Source organism: Haliotis cracherodii, unplaced genomic scaffold, assembly GCF_022045235.1.
Source record: "Haliotis cracherodii isolate W230 unplaced genomic scaffold, xgHalCrac1.p SCAF_2, whole genome shotgun sequence".
In the NCBI taxonomy this organism is placed as follows: Eukaryota; Metazoa; Mollusca; class Gastropoda; order Lepetellida; family Haliotidae; genus Haliotis; species Haliotis cracherodii.
In genome coordinates, this window is record NW_027266275.1 from 34,015,573 (window position 1) to 34,042,124 (window position 26,552).

Sequence of the window (26,552 nt, forward strand, 5' to 3'; positions counted from 1 at the left end):
GTTTGATGACTCCCTAGAACATGGATTCAGATATAAGTAATTGGTTATGGCGGTGGATACATTCAGATAAGGAGCCTGGATGATGCTTTACACACATGGTATCCTTATTGTCATGACCATCAGTAAAAATACCATTCCCGTAAGATATGGGTAAAATTGATTGATTTAAAATCTAATCCCGCTTTTCCCATTATTTTAGTCATATCAGGTGAGAGAAATCCGATAACGCCATCGTAGATGCAATCCCAGACGCGAATGTTCATATTTGGGGAGAAACTGGGATTCGAACCAGCAACCATCTGATCCCGGCAGAGAGCTTAAGCGTCATTCAACTTCAACTTCACTTCATTCAGTACTTGTAGGCCACGGGCCTTTTTGTACAGACGAAATACAATTAAGGTGAAAAATAGTATAAGATATAATACACATTTTTTTGTTTTTCAACAAGAAGTTTTAACATAATTGCACATTATACATGTTGGAGTATTTGTGTTCTTACAAAATTGGCATAAAACAAGTACTTTGCTCTATTCATATTGATAATAGGGTCTTGCGACGACAGTAGAGTATTAAACTTCAGAATATTTGGAAAGATGTAAAATTTAAATTTTATTTAACTTTGCCTAAGATGGCTATAAGCTCGACAAATTAACAAAAAGTGATATTCATAGTGAGCTTAAGCGTGATATCACCGGACACCCCCTTCCTACGATTCTGAAGAAGACCTTTCCCTAGTCAATGGAGTTATACGATTTGCTAGGATTCAATTACAGAAATGCGCCACAGAGAAATACCATCAACAAAGTTAAGGAAATTATTTTTAGACTGAAATTAAATTCCCAATACACGTGTGTCAAAACACTCTCGCAGACAGTGTCTTGTTACAATCTAATTTACCTGTTGCTTCGCATTGTTGGTGTTTTAATCAGATTACATAAAAACATAATAGGAATTGCCTTTGGATCAAATATCTCTTTTCGATTACAATTCAATACAATCATCATGCCAGGTACTTTTGTCTGCAACTAAAGAATAGTCCCGTCATTCAGACCGGAATATGAGTCTGGGTAAGAAAACCCAGCTTCTTTACATGAACCAACTTGAAACATGAAAGGAAATCTGAATGCGAAATTATTGACAATTCAAAGTGGGGATACAAAAAGACTGAGTTGTGAAGTACGTGTCAAAATAACGATTAGTCTGCCAGGCTAAAAAGGTTACAATCCCCACAAAAGACGACCAATGTGAACAGTTAATTCTCCCCTTCACTGTCTCATCAATTGACGTCGAAGTGGTATCCACGTAAATTAAGAAGCAAATGCGCGACGTTTCTCTACCAGCCATAGCAGAGAAACAAGGCACTTTCAGCTCATCTCGCCTGTGTTGAGCGAACAGTACACAGTCCTTGTAACATTTAGATTGACAAGCCAGTTAGTTCTGAAGAGATGTCTCCCTGTGTATTCTGCATGTAAAGAAGTGGTGCAAAGACAAGCGAATGCTCAACCAAGCTGGGAGACCCTACGCCCAACGCCTTGTCCTCTTTGCCAATTCTTTAACGATCCCTGGCTTGGCAGTGCTAATAGACCCGAGGGAACAAACTCCCTCAAATGCAAATTGTTGCTACTCGGAAGTGTAGCCACTAAATCTAGGCTCGTGATATCAAATCGGGGAAATTATAACTCATTTGTAAAATCGTGGTCGGAATATCGAGCAATATGGCCAATAACCACACTTGACGCTCCCGGTTGAGATTTTACGAAAAGGGGACGACACTGCGGCCTCAAACGGAGATACCATCAAGGAATCTGAGACGTAGTGATTGCTCCTGGAATCCTGATTTATTTAAATGATCAAATTTTAATAAATTCGTTTGAACCTAGATTCGTAAGGTTAAAAAGTTGTATTAGTCTTATCCAGTAAATTACGCTTCACGTAACGCATGACGATGGGCGTAATCGTTATCTTGAAACGTAGTCGACGTACCATGAATAAACTATACCAACGAAATCCGTTATCATATTTAACGTAGTTATCAAAATTACAGGTAGATAAATGCAATGGCTGTAATGTAAAACGTCTTTTTTCAGTCTGTTGTTACGGGGACGTGTTCTTCCGTCGTTGTTTTATCAGTCTTTCAATATAGTGAGTGAGTATGGTTTTACGCAGCTTTTAGCAATATTCAAGCAATATCACCGCCGGGGACACCAGAAATGGGCTTCATACATTGTACCCATGTCGGGATTCGAATCCGGGTCTACGGTGTGGCGAATGAACGCTTTAACCACTAGGCTACCCGACCACCACAGTCTTTCAATGCATGTGAATACAAAGATAGAGGTATTCAGCACAATAAATCACTCTAAGAAATGCGATCGACTCATAAATGGCTTCATACACGTAGAAGAAGCTTCTATTTTACGACATTAGGCTAGACTGTCACAACTCAATCCGCCTAATCATACTTATACTTAAGGATGAACTAATATCAGATTTGTTCAGACAAAAACTGTCTCAATCTACTCTATGGTCAATCCATGGTAAGGGAGATGGAGTAAGCACATCCATAGATTGCTACTACATTTAGCGTCCAAATGCCTGAAGACGATGCCCATGCGGAACTTTAAATCTACAACGTGAAACTAAAATGAGATACATGGATCCATGTGGTCATATTCCTTTTTCAATTAATGATCACTATTGGGTGACTGGTATTTAAAGAAATAGTAATATTTCCGCCGCGTCGCTGCTGCGGCGGTTAACTAATATGGTTGAAGAGAATACCATCATATGCTAAAGCTATGAACACCAGTCCTCTCTACCAAGAGCGCCATGTCACGTCAGCATCATTTAAGCATGTCATTTAAGGACCCCGTTGGTATGCGTTAAACGTGTTAAAACTTTTTTCCTTCTGAGTATTTTAAACTTTTTACACACGTCGGCCCAGTATAATCGACCTGTTCCTGAGAAGACATTGTCGGTAGATGTGACTTCGCTTCTACGTATACGTGCTGCACAATAAACAGCAATCAGCTAAATGCACACTTGAAAAAACATAATTCGGAGAAAAAACACTTTTGTCGACACGTGCGCCCAAAATGAAACATTAACAGTTGTTACATCCGATTTCTGATAGGTGAGCAAATTGATAAACACTTTCTCAAATACATGTTCAGGTGTTTTTTTAGTTCGATGCTGATTCCATGTCATTCAAAGACTTCTCGATCCGTGCTAACATAAAAGAAATCATATTTTATTTTGACGAATTGACTTGGGAGTTTTTCCTTTCGCCTTCACTTCATATCGGCACGTATTACCTCATTAATTTATTGCCAGAGCTGACTATTGCAGGGTTCATGGATCAAGTGGTCACGCTTTTCTTATTGGTTATATATCCGACATTGTTGGACGTTGAACATCCTTTTATCCACTAGTTTGCTTTGCCCAGACTTGCTTATTAGCAAGCCGCTGTGATATAACCTGCAGGGCAAAAGTAAGCAAAAGAAAGTATACACTTGAAAATTGGATTTGACCAAAACATTACAAACGTTATGAAAAGTTTCTAGGCTGAAAGGAGTCGCCGAAACACCTCAAGCAAACGTTTAAAAACACAACGATGATACCAGTATCAAATACACCACCAACGAATAACCATGTCTTGTTTCATTTTTACCCACCGTCAAACTGGATGCATGTTGTAGGTAGAATATTGCTGACTGCAACGAAAGGCAACAAACACATCTCAAATAGGTCATTCGAACGATACTTGATTATTGTGTAATTGCCTTCCGAAATATTGCCCCCGTACAGTTGCCACCAGTAAACTACCTTTGCACATTTCACAATGAACAATATACCGCAACCATACTTATCCTCCGAAGGGCATGCTTTATTGTCCATAATTGGAGTCACGCGTAAAGCAAGTATATCTGTGTATTCAGGTTATCATTAACTACTGGATCCATCAAAATCCTAAAGCTTCACATTACTTTGTAAACTAACGGAGGACCTGAATCCTGCCAGATCTGTAATTTTATTCGAACCTAGTGCTTTGTAAAGACAGTCTTTGAGTCATACTAATATACTGATGACCTACAATAGCAAGTGGGCTATATACGTCACCATGGAATTCCCTTCCTACACACATCAGAAGCACAATGTCAGCATCTTGATTAAACGTATCTCGCAAAACAACCATGAAACAACAGCAGATGTTAAGTCCTTATCAGCAACCAAGGTACGATTCTTGATTTTACTGAAACGCAGCCAAGATACTGTTTGAAGGTTTTAACAACATGGAATACCCTAAAAACACATGGATTCTCTAAAAAAATAACATTTAATGTGATGTCCGAGGCCTTTCACATGCATGCCACCAGTGTTACAATGCACTCACTAAACAGTGCCAATGATGTGCATGACATCACCGTAATGCCGATATTGTACCCACTGCAAGACATCTGTATACATATCTATACTAACATATATAAGCATTTGTCGTTTATGTTGTTGTACAAACATTGTTCGATATATTGTTAACGGTATGGGATTGCTGGAATTCCTGTAACTGGAGATAGCATACCCTTTGTTGATTACATTCACAAAATCGCTCAGTTGGCGTTTTGGGGCATCTGTTACAGTAGCACAATGCCAATCACAGATGATGACTTGTGGAAAAGATGAAGTTACAACGTAGCCCGAGCATTTCTGTTTATTTTTTTAGGACAAAAAGAAATTACGTTGCCACAGCGAAACAGTGATGAGACGCCACAGTGCTAAGCTGTCAATACAAATGACCATATTGGAAGACTGGCAAAGAAATATGCGGAACCTCATAATTGAGTATTACTTGCACGCTGTGGGAATGATGTTTGTTTTTGCTCTCTTCAAATCAAGAAGCACAAAGGAGATCGAGTTCTGTTTAAATCCACCAATTGTACTCAATATTCCATTTTATTAATTTGTTACAAGAACGAAAGATAAATCAAATCTGCAAACTCGGACAAATTAAGACTTTGTTCAACACATTATAGGAAGAATGCATCCCCAGCATCCCATCCTCATCATACTAAAGGGGATCGGTGCTGACTTGCGCTGTAATTTGTCCCGATTGCTCATGCTCTAAGTCACATTTTTTCTTTGGTCCAGAATTGATTATTTACAGGCGGTGATGTCGCTGAAATATTGCTGTCTGTGGTTTAAACAATACCTACTCATTCAAGTTGATTTTGTCCGTCGCTTACTTATGGGACTTGTCGTTAGTACATGATTTGTTTGTTTTTATTCAGATGAACTAGTCTTTTTCTTAGATATATCGATGAAATGTTGAGCATTGTCTATGGTTATATGCATAAATTCTTTTCGAATTTGTCTATTGCCACATCATTTGGGGAACATATATGAAGTAATGCATTCAACAAAATCACACTTTTAGGCACATTGCAAACATCATGTATTTTGCTAAATACCTCGTGTCTTTTGCTGACATGGAAATGGTAGACCTTTTACAAGCATTTAAATCTCACCCATGCTTCCGACAGGCATTGGAAATGGAGGCTCTATATCTAATACGGAACAGCAACCACGGTCAAATGTCAGTCAACACAGTACTTACTGGTCTTACCACTGGCTGATGTACACTGACATTCAGCAGCACAATGGTGAAAATGGACACAGTTATTCAATTTCTTTGTACACTTTGTTCGATAAGGGAAGAAAAAAAGTACCCGAAATTCGAATGTTGCCAACAGAAGGAATGTGCCTTTGATTTTACTAATAATGGTGTTAGAATACTGTATGATCGTCTGAATACTGAATGATCGCCTGTCTTTTGGACAGAACGACTTTCTGTAGACAGTACCTGCTGTGTAAGACAACCTCTGAATACATATTTAGCAACTGTTTGCCAGAGTCAAAATAATGTTTTGAGATAGTTTGGGAGAGCCAAATGTTGTCAGATAAGTGCTCTCAAAAGATCATATGGGCAGATTGTTTGATTTACATAGGATCTAGAAAGGATCACACGACGTCCTTGTAGTTAACTACTTTGACGTGTCACTTCCTGTATTTCAGCAACTCTCAAACGAGGTTAGTGGGCAGCCATCTTGGAAGGCTCCTGTGAACAACCAATCCAAGGCGGTAAAGGGAATTATGGAAATACAAAATCTAATAAAGGCCACAGAGGGCTATGATTTACATTAATTCTCATAACCATGCTATTATTCAGTCGTTAGTCCTCGATAAATTGTGCATTAAATGGCCCGGGTTTGTCCCGTAGTTTCAGCATGTCGTGGATGTATGTGGCCTTAGGAACTCTCGCGTGGCTTTAGCTTTTATTCCCAACGCCAATGCCGTCTGGCGGCGAAATGTCAGCCTCACAGGTTAAACATGCCATTGAGAAGGTCCTCCCGACAGTGCCTGGAGATGGCACCACGTGATTATCGCTCAGAGAAGGCAAAATATTAAATTATTCTGTATGACTTTTTCGTCCCTCGCACTAACTGGTCATTTCAAGGCACAATGAAGCCAGGGAGTGCAATTACTCATTATAGAAGCGTGTCCTCTTGCCTGTCAGATCACTGGTGTAGTCGGAAGTCAGGTAATCACTTCTCTACCTCGCTTCACAGCATTGTAAGCGTTAGCTGATAGAGAAGTCATTGATTATAGTCTGAATCAGAAACAAAGGTTATGATAGCCAAATCACTATACAAAAGACGAACAAGCATCCCCATCGGAACATGACTATGAAGCATCGCCAGCGTCACAAAAATGTCAAACAACACGCGAGGCGGTTCATGGTTACTTATTGGTGGTTATAGAAAAGATATTCCTATCAAGATGTTATAAAATAATGAAAGAGCACATTGAATTGATTCCTTTTACTTAGATGTATATCTTTACATCATAAATTAGTTGGGTATTATTCAAATCCGATCTTCATCAATATTTGTGCGTATGTTTGATGGTTTCATTGAAGCTACAAATCCCTTTCCATGATCATTAGAAGTTGTAGAGTCCATTGTATAATTCCGACTATGTCATGTGTTCATGAATCACTATCAAATAGCGAAGGTACATGTGTATCAGGTGTTCGCGAAAAGATGCGCGTGATCAGCTCTACCGCTGGGACCCGTTACAGACACATGCAAGGCAAGGCAATATATCATCCGTCTATCAGGTGTCCGTGATGTATGATGTACATGTTATGTTTTAAATGTAAAAAGAATGTTGAGTAATTGAATTGGGTAAATGCATCTTTGAACAGTATATCAATTTTATCAAAGCGTGTTAGCTTGATGTTGGAGGATGCACGTCTTTTGGTCGCTTTGAGTCGTATATCATAACAGCATTTAAAGTTCTAACGACATGCAAGGCGGTGCTACAATGGTTCGTTTTATGTACATGTCTGGAAAACAAATGATAAAAATAAGCCATGAAAATAAATCTAGTTTAACACCATTGACAGGACCAAGCAGCTGCAAACACGTAATTCATCTAATATTCAGACTCTTTTGCTCCTTCTCATTCATCTTGACATACACTGCCACAACCTCGTATATACAGCAAAGAGGATGGGACACACTGCTTGAGATGTAATAACCACCGGTATCACTGACCATATATTAGAAGCCAATGCCCTTACGGCGAGCGCCACATCAAGAATGGGACACCATTTCTGGTCTAGATCGTTTAACTGCTTTGCTTGAATCTCGGAGTGAGTTACAGACCCTGACTGCTTAATGTCTTTGGAATGATGGACGCTGATGAACTCTGGAATACTGTGGGGCGTGGAAGAGGTTGCAACTCAGGACAGGATCAGAGAGTTATGTTTGGCCGAGACAGTGTAGGCTAAGGAGATGAGGGTTCCCTTGGCTTGGCGAAGGAGCTGAATGGCCTTGGTCGGGGCTTGAAGTATGTGTCACTCCGGAGTGAACGTACATCAGACTGTTGGGTGGTCGTATGGCCTTGCAGAACTCTTGACGTCGTGGAACCAATGTTGTAAGCATAAAGATATCATTTGCCCTGATAAAACACAAACACAAAGTGTGTTATTCATGCAGGTATTGTAATAATTCACGTTTTGGTGTTCCTACCAATAGGAAGCAATGTCCAATGTTTATGACGATATGGTGAATACGCTTTTAAATGTCTTGACGCTACTAGTGTGATTTTAAAACCACAAATTGTTATTGAGATACTGCATTGTAAGTCATTCAAAGCTTCTGCGTCGGGTTCTAAATACAGCAAAACAGAAGTCTGTGTGTGCGTGTGTGCGTGCGTGTGTGTGAGTTGAGTGTGCATATAGTTTTTGTTCATATACGCACAGTTCACCCAATACAAGGGTGAAATATTCCCATCAAATGGCATGTTCCCTTTTCGCGAACAAGTAAGGGGTCTAGCTGTTCTGTGTTCATGGTCTAGAAATCATGACTACCTCTTTTAGAAATGGATTTAACCAGGAAGTTGAAAATCTATTGAAGCCTTCAACATGATCGTTGTTTCGAGGACCAACAGTGCCAAGCTACGTTCAAATGGGCACAATGATCCAAATAGGCCGGAGAAATAGTTTTTGCTCAGTTATGTTAATATTCTCAAAGTCTGGCAAATCTCTCAAAGGTATAATGTTAGGTTTGTGATTATAATGATAACAAAATACGTCTAAAATGCAGTCGGTAGTACTGGCTGTTTTTTAAGGCCGCTTTGAACAGTAGTTCAGTTAGGTCATCGTGTATTTGGTGAATGTATGAGGAAGACCAAACGTAAATGCAGGTCAAAGGTTTTAACCACTTTGGCGTAATCATAACGATATTTCATCCTGATTTCGACCATCGGATCCGGTCACAACTAGAAGTCCCGATTCACAGTGAATTCCTACTCCTTACATCACCTGGCGCTCGCAGGCGTCCTAATCAACAGGATATCAGACAGGCCATCAATATTAGAATACTGATTAATTATGGAAAATTGAAGATTGTGTCTTCTCTGACTAATCCCAGTTGAGTCACGCCACTTGAGGTTGAAGTGTAACAGCAACAACCGGGTTTGTGACCTCTAAATGTGGCGAACCGTGCACATGACATGAGGTTGGTTTGGGCCGCTAAACAGTTACTCCTCAACGCCAGGTCATATGTGGGCTGGTGTTCACCCAAACTTCATTAAACCAGGTAATCGATTGTTATCGATACATGGTGAAACCACAAACCAAAACACTACCACAACTTTGATCGTGGATCATAAGATTATTAACTTTTCCCAGACCAATGTATGATGCACATATGTCAGTATTTGCTATGATATGATGAACCAATTGACGTATAATGAGTCCTCTTCCCCGTGTATTGACGGACTGTATCCGGACACTAGACCAGACTTTGCTGGTACATCTAGAGTTAATGTCCGTCATTTCCATGGACGGTGTCAATTACTGAAGGCTATTAAGCCAAGTGAACTGAGCGGCAAGTGTGATTATGAAAGCCAGTCTGTGGAACAGATCAGTCTTTAGCTCCCCGGGCCTGTTCCTACGCCTTATCGCATGTAGTCCAGTGCGCAGCTAGCCTCTCCTCAACAAATCTTCATACATATGTTATACTTACAAAGTGCGTTATATGTTTATATGGATGACTATAATGGCTACAAAGGTTTCATGGATCGTTGTTACTGCTTTCCTCCAAAAATATCATTTTTTTCCGGTGACTTCCTAATCTTCATTACAGAATTACAACTCGCATCCACACGTAAGCACCAAATGAAATTGGACGCCGTATGGGGTCATTTCCAAGCGTTGGATGATAATCCGCGGACTTTGCTCCTGGCTTAAATGACAGCCAGTAGGGAATTAGGATATGGCGAGAATTTAGACAAGGGATTCTATTACATTGCTGTAACTAAAGTGCCTATATGCTGTTGACTGAAACTAAAAATCTAACCAAAAGGAAATAGGAAATTGTGTTTGGGTAGCAAGCATCCATCGGCATTGGCAACCCCATGTTAACATAGGCCCAGAAGATGTTTGCATGAAGCGCTGATCTATAGAATGTGATGGTGAAGAAGGTTATACTGTCAGTGTCATATCTTCTGAATGTGTTTTAAAAGTGATAGATTGTTAAACATAAACATATTTTGACTTGAATCATGCCTGTTGAGTATGGCAGTCCACCATATGATTTTTCAGACAGCTAAACGTATTCAAAATGAGAACCTTTGTAGTATGACGTACAGATTATTGAAGGATATATCCACCAACATGCTCCTTTTAAAGGCTTTAATACATTCCTCTAATAGACATTTTTAGTTAGAGGGTCAATTATTGGATATGGTGTCCTGTACTAATTTAAATCTGAGAACAGTTTTAACGTTTTGATGATTTAATGATGACGTCTCTTTAAGCAGATGTAGCCCTGGAAATACGTGCACATAGCTCTGATTTAGGGATAAGTTACGTATATTTAGCATCCCGATAGTTTTGAGATGAAAAGGGGAGGGGGTCAAACTCGCTGACATTGAAACATCTCTTCTGGTTGCTGGAGTTCCGAGGCTTACACGAGAAGCCTTTCCTGAGTACTTGCAAGTTGTTACCAGCAAATATTGATCGGCTTCTCCCCACACAACTGTTACCTATGTTTCCAGCACAGAAACATTGCTTGATGCTCATGGTCAACAATTATCTGTAGATACGTGCCTCCTGGACCACCAGTGTGCATGGCGTGTTTCGCGGTGGCATCTTAACGGAGATCTACCAAGGGCTAAATCTTGAAAGAAAGCAATTCAGCTGTGGCTATCCACCGTGCCTCCTTTATATTGAGTAAGCCTGGTTTTACAACCACAACTCCCAGTCTTGCATTGATTGTCTTTGGGAACGAAACACTGATTAAAGAGAAACAAATGTCTTCAGTTTTGGTTGGAAGACACTACAGACTATTTCTTCGAGTGTATGTTACAACTTCACATAATGAGTTCCCGGATGATAAACTGTAATCTGTAGTAATGTTCTTGTAAGTCATTTTCTTTTGTATTCAATTAGATTATGCTCCATTATGAGAGTACTAAAGGAAATCAGGACATCGACAACATTCGCTCAACCATCCAAAGAGGGTTGCTTCGTGAAAATCAACTGCAACGACGTCTTTAACTATTTGGTTTTGGTGCTAGCCAGACATAAGTGCAATGTATGTTGTACCACTTGTTACTACACCGTGTATTTCTCTAGAACATACATAGTGATTACTGTAACACGTTCAGATTATAAGTTCAGGAGAAATAAACACGAGGTTGGTGTAAATATAAATGTGATGTGCCTCTAATATAGGTTTCTGACAAGAGAAACTTTGTAGCAAAGAACAGAAAGATATCAAAATGGTTCTCCTTTCTGAAGAACAACCTAACATTAACCGCCTCAGTTTTAAAGTCTTTCCTGTACATGAAACTAACCTTTTGAGGTACATGAAACTAACCTCTTGACGTACATGAAACTAACCTCTTGACGTACATGAAACTAACCTCTTGACGTACATGAAACTAACCTCTTGAATATATTTCTGTCTTAAAGGAATACCGTAGGTTGCCTTCTGGCAAGTGTTGCAAAACGGTCATTGAAAAGATTCAACCGTTATACTTGTTGAAAACTTTGAAATATTGTTGTTATAATTGTTCAGGAAATGATATTACTGACACTTTTCTTTTTTCTAATGCTGATCTTTTTTGAACTTTTGACATGACGAAGAACATAACTATGTCGAAAATGTATGAAAAGGGCCGACTCCAGAGCTAATCTAGCTACAAGCACTGACATTCGTATGAACACATCTGATAACTTCAGAATGATATCTAAACTTTTCGCTCTTTTCATAAATTATGATAATCATGTGGGTCAGAAATGGTACTATCGTACTTTGTCCTTTTCAAATACTTTGACAATAATGATGTATTGATTTTATATTCCCCAAATAGGATTGATGGTATCCAAAGTGGAGCTGTTGATGATCAATGGGTATAACAGTCTATTTGGTCCTATTCGATCTATTACGACTTACGCTTTCCTATTTGTATTAATGGAGCTGTCCGCCGGCGTCATGAATGCATGACGTTTAACTGACAAGAGTGACGCTTAATCTCTGCGGCAAACAATATCATCGTGATCTTGAGGTACAAAAATTACACTATGTCGTTAATAGATAGACACTATTTAGCATCCACAAATCCCAATGGATGGTTCGGGTGTAACCTCTAAATTGTACATACATCACTCCTTGATTAATGAAAACCTTCATAATGAATGAAACGAGTGTCATTAAGAACTCCATATAATGCATCTCAAATGACACATTGTGTCCTTACACGTACTAAGGACTGTTCTATTCCACAAAAGAAACACATTAAATCAATCATGCACAAAAAACAAGCGCCAGAAGAAGAAAACATGCGCAATTATTTATTTCTTACTATAGCTACACGATGACTGAACACCCGGTTTTCTTCAGACATAGTACATCGTTGACATGACTGAGAAGGCTTACGTGTCAAGAAGGAAGCCAAAGACACTGGATGATTCAATCATAAGGACAGTATCATTCCTATCGGTAACAAGGCCATAAATATCCCACATACATCAACTGTGACCTTAGAAGAATGCACAAGCGTGACTCAACATCCGATTTTGGCGTATCGCAATTTGATGTTGAAGGCGTCAGACGCACCAGACTGTTAAGACCGTACAAGTGCAATTTGGAGAGCCATATTTCAGATACTAGAGTCTAAGTAGACAGCATATGCATAAAGATGAATTTATGACGCCCGTTCAGGAACCTACGTTTTGACTTCTGATACAACCTGACACTAACAGGGGCGAATTCTCTAAAGAATTAACCATCCCACCATTTACATTTAGATGGAGTAATAAGCCGAGTCCAGTCGTGAGACGACATGTGTATATTATAAACATTTAACACTGACTTTGCATAAAGGGTTTTTCAGATGCAATAAAACAAGGCATTAGTTTCTCACAATAAGGATAAGTGAGCATATGGTAGCTGCACATTTCGGATGGAGGCTCTGCCTTAGATATAAGACACGCAAGTGCTATGCCGATAAGCCTCCATGATATTTTCGCGTGTCCCGAGATAGGAGACGGTCTTGTTCTCTAACACGAACATAGTATCATCATAACGTTTACGTATTCAACTATTGATACATTGTCAGGACAACTTTGTCAAAGAATCATTTTGTTGGTGAAATAATAACAACTGGAGAAAAGATACTTAGAAAACAAATGAAGATCTTTTGGATTCATGAACCGTGTAAAAGCTCATCAGAGACCAACTGTATATGTAGGGGGAAATACCATATGCCCCACGAACGTTTCGTCTCAAAGAAAAAAGGTTCAAGGTGTTCATGTGATTTGTGAATGTCAAGGTCACGTTGTATGCGTACGTTGGCTCAGAATGTCACGGGTGGCGAACGCATGTACAGGCTTAAACACTAGAAAGGGAAAAGATTTTTGTTCACGATTGGATGACTCTAAATAAAATTCAAAGCCTGACTAAATTTCTAAATATCTTTAACCTTGCTCCTTGGAACCAGATTCGGCGGAATTGACTCACCATTGCTGTTGATTTATTCAAACCAAACAGAAGATAATCATGAGACGTTGGTTTTAAACACTACGTTTTGTCATGTTGATAGAAATCACTTGAGATTTGTTTGCGCAGAAGTAACATCAACCCTCCAAATCTTGAAGGTCACAAGATTTAAGAGTAATTAAACTTAGTCCAATTTACATAAATATTCTTATTTCATAGTTATCTATTTTCTGAAGCAATTCTATTAAGTTATTGCATATCTCAGATAGAACAATTATGATTTAGTCAAATGGAATAAACTTTTCTTATTTTATAACTGTTATCTATGAAATGTAATTCAAAAAGTCAATGTATGTTCCACGTAGTTTCCCTCCTCATATATACGAGGTATATGGTAATCATTCAATATTTCATGCAAAAGAAATATGCTATAGAATGTCGCGATACAAGCAGATGGTGTAAAGTTAGTATAGCGTGTATACTCCCAAGGGATTATAATGTTTAAATGTTTACTGTTTTTAAATGTCATAATTATTGTTTGTATTTGTGTTGTTGTCATAATCACCATCATCAACATCTCCACCATCGCCACCACCAGTGTCGCAATCGTAGTAGTTGTAATAGTAGTAGTAGCAGCAGCAACGCTAGAAGTAGTAGTAGTAGTAGTAGTAGTAGTAGTTGTTGTTGTTGTTGGTTTACATACAAAACTGCAAAGTTGTTCATACACAAGAATGACAACCGTAGAAAAAAACCTCCGTATCTCATTGAACGGTCACTCCAGAGAAGTGTCTAGTGACTTCAAATCTTTTCCAATAACACTTCTTGATGTGGATGGCTTCTGAAAATGATGAGGTGGTCTCTATAACCTCAATATTTAGATATACATTCGAAAGGGTTGCAATCATTTTTGGAAATAATAACGTCTATAAATAATTTGGTCTATTTGACGAGACTGGAAGTTTAAAAAACTGGAATATAAATTATTTGGGTCTAGTTTGATGATATAGTTGCAGTTTTCAAATATGATTGCAATTGTATAAAACCCTTTCCACAACCATAAGAAATATCTGCTAAAACTAGAGTCCATTCCAAAATGCCGAGGAAAACAGTATACCCTTGAACATTTGATTCGGACACAAAATAAAAAAACGTTATCGAAACTATACTTGGCTGTCCTGTTGTGAGATACTCATTGATATATGATATATCCCATGATGACCATATCAGATACATCACCATGGAATAACCATTTTTGGTTTGCCACCATCAAAAATGGGTGTATAATTTCTTTTGCCCAGCAATTAAGTACTAACGATTCCGACTTTATCATCAGCATGTGTTTATGAATCGCTATCAGATAGTAATGATTCCAGGCAAAAATGTGAGCGTATCCTGTTGTTTTTCCAGATTAAAAACATTTTAAAAGATTAAATAAGATAATATCCAATGAATTGTTGCTGATTCTGTGAGTGACTGTGTGACGCTGCATTGGCCAGGATTTCCATGTATCAATGCGTCAATCTCAATCTCAAATACATATGAAGGAATGAAATATTTGACAACACATGTATCAAATGTATAATTTCACCCCCGTAATGAACGCTCACTCAGGTATAATGTATGGAACTTCAAGTATTTTACATTAGATTCAGAATGCAGTTCTTTTATTGGATTTGTTGGGTTGTTTTTTTTCTGACAGCTTTCGTTCAGCCGCATGTTCCGTTTGAATCCGGCCACAATCTAATACAAACAGGATTGACCATGTTTGATAGATTTCTTTTCGAAACTTCAACTATTAAAAATTGTTTTGGTTTCTGCCGACGGCGTAATTGATTAATCTTTATGTAGTGTAGGGTTTCTCGAGTTCAGTGATTCAATGGCGTAATGGTAATCCTTAATCATTACTCTGCACAGTCTATATGTTATTGTGTTTAATCAGGACTGCAACGGTATTTTAGACTCGTAAATCCAACAAGAAGAAAAAGAATGACATTCGGAGAGCTGTTTGTTTGGCAAAGAGGTTGTCTGTGATTTGCTGGCTTAAGAATCTCCATGCTCAAATTTGTCTTTATTCCGATTTATCTCGCGAAGCAATTTGTTTTGTATTTCGATATGTCTAGCGTCTCCGAGGAAATCTCATTCCGAGTTCTATCAAAACCTCCTACGAACTCTCCGCGCAGTGTCGGATGACCCAGGGTCTGATATATACCTCGTTTATCAACTTGCCTAATAGGTCAGCTGTGACAAGTTATCCATCGATGATCTCGGAGGGAGCGATGCTGGAAAAAGCTGTTTAAAAGATGCAAAAGGTGGCAACATATCACAGGATCAGAATCTCTCTTGTAGTGGCGAGAAATTAGGAGTTGAACATTGGTATCATAAAGTGTATGTAAAGATAAAAGTTTGCTTGTTAAAATGTTCTTTAACGCGGCTCACAGCAATATTTCCGTATATGACGGCGGCATGTAAATAAACAACACAAACCAGTGATTGATAATGTTAGCAACGATCCACACAATCGGTGTACGATGACACGCGATTAACCAAGTTACTGAACCTGACCATCCATTTGGTCGCCTCTTACGACCAGCATAGGTTCCTGGGAATCACTTCAAACCAGGAATCCTCAGGGGTAGGGTGGATGGGCGGGATTCAAGTAGCTACATTATGCAAAGAAATCATTTTGCATGAATTGCATATGTACACACAAATAAATTAGTCCTGACAAATTTAATATACTGACAACCGTATTCTGTAACAGAGACGTGGGTGGCATGTGTAAAACGATAATATATTCAGACATACATGTATCAGTATAGATGAGAGATGTTTCTGGTTATGTGAATACCAGTGGCGTCCACTCGCTTTAAGCGGCGGAATTCACTTTGTTGTATAGTCGAGCCACAAACCTACGATCGTGGATTGGAATCTGACTTTGCCAGGACTATACTCATGCTCATAATCATCACCAAAGTGGTAAAAGTTTAAGGCCTGCATCGCTATCGTCTCACATCGTGCTGGTTTGGTTGTTGGTTGGTTTGTTGTTTAACGCCGCACTCAGCAATATTCCAGCTATATAAAGGCTGTCTTCAAATAATCGAGTCTGGACCAGACAATCCAGTGATTGATATCATGAGCATCGATCATCGCAATGTGGGATCGATGACATGCTCACCTTTCCGCGAACACCTAGTATCATGACTGTTTGACAGTTATTCATAAACACATGTCCAAGATACAGTCGGAATAATACAATTGACTATTGAATTTGTTATGAATATGAATATCGAAAGGGTTTGGTCGTTTTTATTAAAGCAAACTCACTCATTCAAATGGTGATATTTTACTCTTTTGAAGGCTTCTTTCATGTTCATCGACGCCCATTGATTTATTAATGTCTAAAGTTGGGTTTGTTGGTGTTTAAAGGGGGTGGGGTGGATTGGGGTGTACTTCTGACCTTCCAATATGCAACTCCATTATTCCATTTTTAGAAATCCCAGGGTAATATGTGTTTATTTTTGTGTGTGTGTTCTGTTACATGCTAAGATTGTCTTAATTGTATTTTTTCTTCTTTTGACGCTAATGTTACAGATGTACATGACACGCAACTGTAGTATATCGACGATCACAAGTAAAAATGTGTAAAATCACATTCGGCCAGCTCTGATAACAACCCCTCACAATGTCACATATTTGACTCCCAACACACAACTCTGAACTATTTATATCCATTCAAAATTGAAAATAGTATCTTCTACGCTTTCGTAGTATTAATCTGGTTCGTTGTTTTTAATTTACCTTTTCACGGAGCATAGAGTACGAAAAACACTAATGCATTGTTATGTTGAAAAGGGGAGTTTCACCTTTGGGAGATACATTCACAGTATCTTTGGCTCGACAACAGTCGCTTATTCCTTTGTCCTTCCTTTTGAAACAGCTCTTTGAGAGCAATCAGTACCCTTTTCGCGAAGGTTCAATCAGTTGAAAGACAATGCTGGTCCCAGGCGATATGTGTATATATGTTCTCCAATCATGGAATGTAATAACATACAGACATCTTGACGCTTGTTAGCGATCTTCAGGGATCCTTTGGGAGTTAAGAAATTCAGTATGTCCTTGCTGCACAAAGCTGTCGCTGACTTAGAATGACGCGACGGCGCGACACTTTTTTTCGTCTCTCTTATGGACAGCTTCATTTGCATGATTCACCAACACTGAAAAGGCACAATCTCCGTACTCTGGAGAAACAACGTAATTGTCTCCGGTATTAAAATGTATTTTTGCAGCGATTCATAAATGTTTAGTTTAGTCATGTTCAAACTGTACTTGGCAAGCGATACCCTCCCCCCCCCCCCCCAGCAGAACGATGTTAGAACAGGTTCTAGGAAATCTCTAATCACTTTAAACGTCCATCATATGATGTCAGCTGATATCCTACAGATGAGGAATGTCCTTGGTATGTCATAATGACACGTTCATAAGCGAAGCTCGACGAACCATTGTGAAATTGACACAATAAAAAATAATATATAAGTATATGCTTTGTGTGTAGTTATTCATAACCGTTTCTAATTTGTAATAGCTTTTGTGCAATCTGCATTCGGACTAAATAAAAGCGACAAAACCCTTTCCATATTCCTAAAAAAATCTCGATTTACGATTCCGACTGTATACTAGTCATGTACATGTATTTATGAATAACAATCAAATAGATATGATACCAGTTGTTCGCGAAAAGGTGAGCGTATCCTGCCCCACCGGTAGCACCGGTCACAAACACATGAAAAGGCAAGTCAGTTCACCTGAAAAAACACTGGAACAAGTGGTACAAGTCAAAATAGGGAATTACATCGGATAGTATTCTTGTCAGATGCGTCAGATTTGGAAATGTCCTCCACAAAGGAAGAAGGACATACAGGACAAAAGGATGGCATCCCAATGGTTTTTCTTGTTTTTTCATCAGGCCTGTGAAGTTCCATTAAAACACAACATGATTGACAGAAGTGAGAGGATTGCCTGAGTATCCCTCACCGGCAATACTCGGTTCTGATAAACAAGCAATGTGTGAAACATTACCAGGCAATGCATTCATAAATGAAATATGAAAATAGTGAGTGAGTGAGTGAGTGAGTGAGTTGGGTTTAACGCCACTTTTAACAGTATTCCAGTTATATCACGGCGTGTCAGCTTAATGTGGGAGGAAAGCCCGAAGTGATGCAGGTCTCAGACGTTTACCAGTTCGGTGAAACCCACGAGCACGGATATGGTGCTGACAAACCTAGAAACATAATCGGGGCGAACCGGGACTCGAACCCACAAGCATAGGTTTCTGGCGTGCCCAAGGGACGCAACTCTGCACAGCGAATCGTGGCGCCTTAGGCGACTGGGCCACCCTTGCCCCCAAATATGAAAATAAATAACATGTTTAAACATAACACAATGTGAAATAATCTGTCAGTTTCCTGATACCAGTAATAGGTAGATATATATTCAAACATATTTCACATGCGAAATGAAGTAGGCAGTGTTAGTGTTTCCAATTGAGACACTGCAAAACATTTTAGTGCAGTCAGCTTCAATGAGTGGGTAAGTATGGTTTTAATTGCTGCTTAGCAATATTCTATGGCTTAGGAGCAACGGAAATCGGCTACACACTTTGTGTCTATGTCATTTTGGAAAATCCATAACAGCTATAATCACTACTTTTGGTTGGAATTATCAAAATATGTTTCTTCTTAAGACAACTGTGTGGTACGCACTACGTTCTAACGGTCTAAGAATTATAGCTGTAATTGTCCCCCGTGATTATAATCCTTCAAAACTAATTATTCTTCAAAGGGGCAGTCCCACTTTGAGTCCAGCTACTCTCCCGCCAGCTAAAACTGCAATATGACTGAATGGAAGTGAGCAAATTTAATAACTGCCATTGCGAAGTAACACGAGAGTGAAAGAGATACATGAGCCTATTGAAATATTTCAGACGTGATGTTAATGTCATGCAGCTACAGTAAGCACTCTTGTTACGCGTAGCCAAATAGTTGTGAGATAAACATCGATACAGTTATAGATTACGTCATATGCATCCATGATAACTAAACCCGCTAAGTTAAGACAATAAAACCATAAATATGATAAATATCCTCAAAAGCAATTAACATGAACGATGAGTACTATATTAATACAAAATGCCATCTTTTTTGTCATAACTGGGACATGATGCAATGGGATCAAGAAAGTATGCATACACAGTAATGAATCTAAACGATTTACACATCATGAAAACACAGAATTTTGTTATTTGTAAACCTTCCGGAAACATTCCCACAAAATTGTCAAAATGTTTAATAGCGTATTTTGTTCTATTAAGGGTGAAACACGTAAACAAAATCTGGAAATCACTAAGCCATTTCAGGAAAACGTAAACCATGCTGTGATTTAACCAAATGTGTTTTCAACCAATCGAACTGCTGTACACGTTTCACCATGGGTTTACAATCGTTTTTGCCATGTTCATACTATACTTGGAAAGAGAGGTTCTTTTTCTTCCAGTGCCACATTTTCGGAATTGTCCGGACATGGCATATTCAGTTATGGCCTGATGAGACTCAAACGTGGTACGAGTTGAAAGCGCAAGCCAATAAAGACTGTGATGGGCACTAGATCATGACTCTTGTAGAAGAAATACCCCCTTCCACATCTATCTAAATACATCTGACTTGTAAATGCTTCATGGGATGCTGTAACGAATAAATGCATATGGTATTTTTTCTTTCTCCGGTGTGCAGTCATGTAAATAGTGGCACCACGATGCATCGCAACACTGACCTGGTAAATGTGGTACGTAGACCTCGTCAAAGCATGATGATCAACATGTATACACAAGTAAGAAAACGTACACCTTGATGGATAACAACTTCAAACAGCACATATGCAATAAACCAGAAGTTGTTATCCATAAAGTTGTACGATTTCTTACTCACTCACCAACTTCTAGAATGCCAAGCAAGCAGTTAACCTTATACACAGCTGAAAGGAATTGATCGACACAATTCCGTTCAAGACACCGCTTTTGGGATTTTGCAAAGATATTTTATCATCTACAGCTGCAACACCATATATATGTTTTTTTCATTTTGATCCTAAGTTTTTTACAAAGGAAAAAAATCTTTTTGGGGCATACTATGTTTGTTTTCAAAGCTCTGAAGCATGAGTTCATTGTATGAGTGAGTTAATGTTCTTTAACGCTGCATTGAACAATATTCTAGCGTCCGGGTCCACAAAATCCACGCCTTTAGGGTACGGTGACATGCAAACAACCGAGTCATAATGATTGACCACCCGATCCGCGTTTTTGTACATTCTCAGAACAAACAGGATGTAGGCTGACCAAGGTACCTATCCCAACAGGCCAGGTATAGTATAAGTAATTATACTCTTCCAGGGATGTATGTTAAAAAAACAGGACCTATTGTGCTCTCGAGGTATGTGTGAAAATAACATTTTAGCATCATTTATGGAGTAATTTCGTTAGGTCATTTCGGATACACTTTTATCGCTCTCAATCGTTATAAATGATGTACAGTCCTTAAACTTTGTATTTACAGAGAATGTTCTCGGCTGAAATGAGTGCAAATCAAGTCTATTGAGACAGAAACAATCTCTGCAAATTGGCACTCTTTCTTATCAGAGAATCCGATAATAGCCTCTTATCACGGCTCAGTACACGGGTTCAATTAATGGATCAAACGAAACCTCTCAACATTTGCATAATACTTTATTTTGAAATTCGTAAAAATTCAGCATACCTAGGTTGAAAACAAATTTGAATTCGTATACATGCGCCTCTTTGTAACGTTATGGCCAGTTCAAAATGATTTATATTGTAAGTAATTGTTCATTCGCGCACTCTTCACTATGCTGTTTTTTGATGAATTGGCACAAAAATCGCTTTGCCTAAATGACAAGCATTAATGCTAACCTTATTTAAATTTACGAGGAGGATAAAGCTAGCATGAAAATGTCGATATCCTGAGGCGATGACTTTCTCTGCGAAAAGAAGGATCACAGCACCTCCTAGTTTCACGGCGACCGACCAGCTAACAAACGTTAAATAGTTATGAATTGATTCGGCGTTTTTTTCTCACATTTTGAGATTGAAAACTGATTACACCCCAGAGAACCCACCGACTACAGAATGGATATGGTGAAAGAAATGTCACTTGGTCTACACGGACTTTATTGCTGATCTTGGTGAAAAAACAGGAGAGAATTTATGTTTCAAAGACTTTTTCGAGATACCGCTCTACCAAAGGATGATGTTGGTATAAGAATACACGGATTGGGAAGTCATGACGTCTTTGCATAATGTAGAAAAAAATATATTCGTCAGGAAATTTGAAACGTGACCTTCAAACTGCGCTTCACATGAAAATTAGTTTTACATTTTTTTTCAAATATATTGTCAGCTTTCAAGGAGAATAGCTATCTCAATCCAATCTTTAAATTTCTTTACATGGCGTTTCTAAGGTTCTTTTGTTGAAAATGTTGGCACTCCTGACACGATCTTTGTGAGATGTAATGATTGGTATAAAGAACTACTATTGCAGTATTCATGCAATGACGCTTTTGAAATGAGTTATGAATTATTAAGTGATTAATATGATGAACATAACCTTCTTCTTACACTCTTTTGTGGTTGTGATGGTTTTAGTTCTAGTTGTAAGTTCGTAAAGCATATTACTAAATTACTGGAAGTTAATCGTGGAACTCATTGCAGCATAAATGGTTCCGATTTGCCAATGATCCATGGTAAAATGTGTCAAAACAATATTATAACTATAATTATATTTATGGACCCTTCTATGATATTTTTTTTATTTTTTCTGTTTATGGTATTGTGCCTTTTTAGAATCAGGAGGAACTAAAATACGTGTGCAACAGTAATTTTGTTAGATTTTTGGAAAAGAACTTCGAAGACATTTGACTTTTGGAATAAAGTGTCCCTTCATACGATTGTCTCGGTCTTAGTGAGTTCATATTGTTATCTTTCACCACAAGAAAGAAATGAAGCTTAGACAAAGCGGAAGCGATAAATAAATTAAAAACCTACACTTCAGGTGTTCTCAACGGCGCCATTGATGTATCTATAGCCGCATTGTTTGACTTGTCTTTCTATAGACATCCATATGTGTAACGTACACCAAGATATGTTATATATAGTGAGTGTGAAATAGACACTCTTCAAGATACTGGTCCAGTAGTGGCGAGGCACTATCAGACTCTAATAGGAAGCCAAGCAAACGACTTGGTTTACAGAGCTTTGAATGTATTTGTCACACAAACAGTCCACTACTTTGTCTTCCACTACCTTGCAGGGACGCATCTTGTCCATGTCTGTATCCAAAATCTGAAGTAAGAGAACATTTACTAATTGCCACTGGAAGCATGAAATCGTTCTTCACCTCGTTAATCAGCCGGTGTTCAGCTAAACTAATAGTAATCATGCACGCATCTTTGTGAATAAGAGCTCCAGACACGGTCGTCCATTGCTGGCTCAAATATTCAGTTAGATCATCCTCTCAAAGGCTGAAAGCCGGTCAGAATGTTGTCTCCTGCTATGAATTAGGAAGAGCCTGTTGCATGAATCTTAAGATTTTTCTGATTCATGATCATGACCAGTTGTTGATTGTTTAGGCACATGAATTCGTGACTGACCTTGTACGTTGTGATAGTGATTAAACCTATCACACAGTGATGATATGTTGAAACAAAGACCTGCATGTTGGGACAGTGATTATCCCTATCTCACACTGAACGTCTGTTGACATAAGACCTGCAAACTGGGACAATGATTAACCCTATATCACATTGAACATCTGTTGACATAAGACCTGCATGTTGGAACATTGATTAACCCTATCTCACTCTGAACATCTGTTGACATAAGACCAGCAAACTGGGACAATGATTAATCCTATCTCACTCTGAACATCTGTTGACATAAGACCTGCATGTTGGAACATTGATTAACCCTATCTCACTCTGAACATCTGTTGACATAAGACCTGCAAACTGGGACAAGGATTAATCCTATCTCACTCTGAACATCTGTTGACATAAGACTTGTATGTTTGGGACAATTCTTACTGGCTCCCACGAGGAAATACAATATTTACTATTCAAATGCAATCATTAAATAAAAACATGGATGACACCTTTGATCACACATACGTTACGAGTAAAACATGAAGTGTCATTAAACATATCACAATCGAACATTTAAGCTTACTGCAAGTTGCTATGGAATCCAAATCTCAAATACCACTGATGACCTTTATAAGATTAGGGACCGCCTCCGTGGTCTCGTGGTAGAGCGTCCGCCCTGGGAGCCGAAGATCATGGGTTATAGCAAAAGACGTTAAAAGATGGTACTTGTTGTTACCCTGTCTGGCGCCCGGCATTAAGGGGCTAAAACAAGGATTGTCCGAGTCAGAATCAGTTTACTGTGTCTGAGAGGGTATTCATGTTAAACTTCGGCATGGTATATTAGTGGGCAAGCACTTTCAAATCGGCATTAGTCTGGACAAATTTTAGCAGCCACACAGACGTCCATGCACGTAGCTAAAAGTGCAATCGTGGACCCGACGTTAAACCCTAAATCATCTCATCTATACGATTATTATCACCTTTTCGTCTGACAAATATATCCATGTCACAACAGAGCAACATTCATTAGTAACGTGTAATATACATGGACACTGATCACAAGCATGCCTGCAATACAAATGCAGTACACATTTTAGTAAACCTCAAGGATATGGACACGTAGACGAACTCATCCCCGCGTATCAAGGAACTATTTGGTTTGTGCAAATCAAGGAAAGCCAAGCATTTAGCCTCAGTTTCTAAGGACAGCACGATAAATCGTAATTTCAGTCCTATGTCATACGAGGGTCCAGAGCTTACCATCATTCTTGTGGGTCAAGGATATTTTGGCATCAAGAAATCATCTTCAAGGAAGAAGTGATGGCGCATGTGTCACGATCTTCCCTATGGACATATTCTATTCATCCCTGATGGTACACGGACAGTGTCTATTGATTCTGTGGCAACTCTTCGAATATGGTTGATAATGTTGTGACAACATGTCGCATGGTTCCAGACTCCACCAGAGTATAAAACAGCACTATAAATTATAATTAACAAGTGTGGGCGTAACCGCTGTATCAGTGCAAAACCCATTTCCTTCGTCCTTGCGGTTTAGACAAAGCTTAAAACGAACCTTCAAAACCGTACAATGAAACAGCGCAGCAGATGCGTTTAGCTCAGGACGTGTGAGCTGGTTGAGCCATGTCAGCGGCTATTTCAGTTATCGGCTTACGGACCAGCTCTGTTTAACAAACTACATATACACCGAAGTAGTCTTGTCCTTAATTACAGCCATACATGGTTTATAACAGAATCATCTGTTTCTCGAACCATGGATAACGCAAAAGCTACACGTTAAGGTGGCTTCAAAGGACATAAGTAAACAAGTCACATATAAATGAACCAGTTAGATATACTTGAAGAGCAAACTTAAACATTAATCAAATATATAGAACCATGGATAACTCGAAGGCTACAAGTTAACGTGGTTTCAGACTCTACATCATAAATCCACTCGCATATAACAGAACCAGATAGAAATATTGGAAGAACAAATGGAAGCATTAATCAAATATATATACATATATATTATATAAACATTGGAATTGTATTTGGTGACCATCAATTTCTCAAAGAAGGGCATACTATCAGCAGTTTTGACTCGCTCATAATGAGTACGTGTGAGTATTGAATAAGCAATTCAAACAAACCTTCTAGAATAGACACATTAATCAGCACAATCGACTGAGTACATAGAGGCAACAATTTGCATAAAGGTAGTTCCTGTTCTTGGAGGTTGATGATACCCATACGCTATCCTGAAAACAAACACTTCATCATTGTGGCTTTAATTGCTTTGTAAAGGTTATTTGAAAGGGGGATCCTATGAGAACTCTATTACAGTTCACAAGGCCCTTGGGTTTTAACGTGGCGCAACCTGAAGAGGAAAAATATGCATTTTCCTTCGTGTGCTTCATACAAGTAGTAGTAAGCCTAATGTCTAATACATTTGTAGCTCTATTAAGTACAAACAACCTCTAATATGTCAAATGTAGGTTATATGGTTTAAGGCAAAACGACATGAATATTAATCGAGAAAACATTCATCTCAACATTTGATGGCGGCGTTTAATAGGATTATTCATTGTATTCAGAGTATTCAGTGCCAAGTATTAATGCAATGCAGGGACTACAAGGGTTCCGCCCAACTTGAACAGTACCAAGCCACTTGAGAAATAGGCTCCATCAAATGTCGGGATAATACTGTACAAGGTTCAACAACTGGTGTAAAATCAAAGCTTTACATATGCCCAATAAAACAAGCTTTGATTTCTTTCCAAACGAAAGTGCTGTAAGTATTACATTAGAATGACAAGTTGTTGCTTACCCTTCGGCGTCTCGCTAATGTCAGTTATTGACCTCCCGCTCGTTGTCAACCGCTTAAGATCACGGGAAGAAGCACACCTGAGTTCTTTAAGCAAGGAATCCACACTTAAAAAACAGAACCACAAGTCTCGGAAAGTCTGGTATTTTCTACACACTCTCTTGAGTCGTTTTCTCAGTCTGAAGAAGCTGTAACTAACTGCGGCTATAGAAGGGCCACTGACGGCACCGTTCAATACAACAAGACGTCGAAGCCCGATCGCTTAACTAGCGCCAGTGTCAATGATTGTGCGAGGCGAGGGATTGGGCCATCACTGGCTTCTCTCGTCCTCCATGCCTCTGTGCCGCTCCACACATACAGAAAGTGAAGGAAATTGGATTATTCTATACCCAAAGCTCGTTCAATGATATGTGGGACTGCTTTTTAGCAATGGATGAATTTCTAAATTA

At 38.8% G+C, this 26,552-nt stretch overlaps 1 protein-coding gene across 1 annotated transcript in view; it reads right to left on the minus strand.

Annotated features, from left to right (window-relative positions):
- The window catches only part of LOC139468014 (glutamate receptor ionotropic, NMDA 2A-like), a 200,111-nt gene extending 173,947 nt beyond the window's left edge, over positions 1 to 26,164 (minus strand). Inside the window, exon 1 of the mRNA XM_071249667.1 lies at positions 26,107 to 26,164. The gene's annotated coding sequence lies outside the window, so the exon portion shown is untranslated. The remainder of the gene's footprint in view (positions 1 to 26,106) is intronic.
- Positions 26,165 to 26,552: the final 388 nt, after the last annotated feature.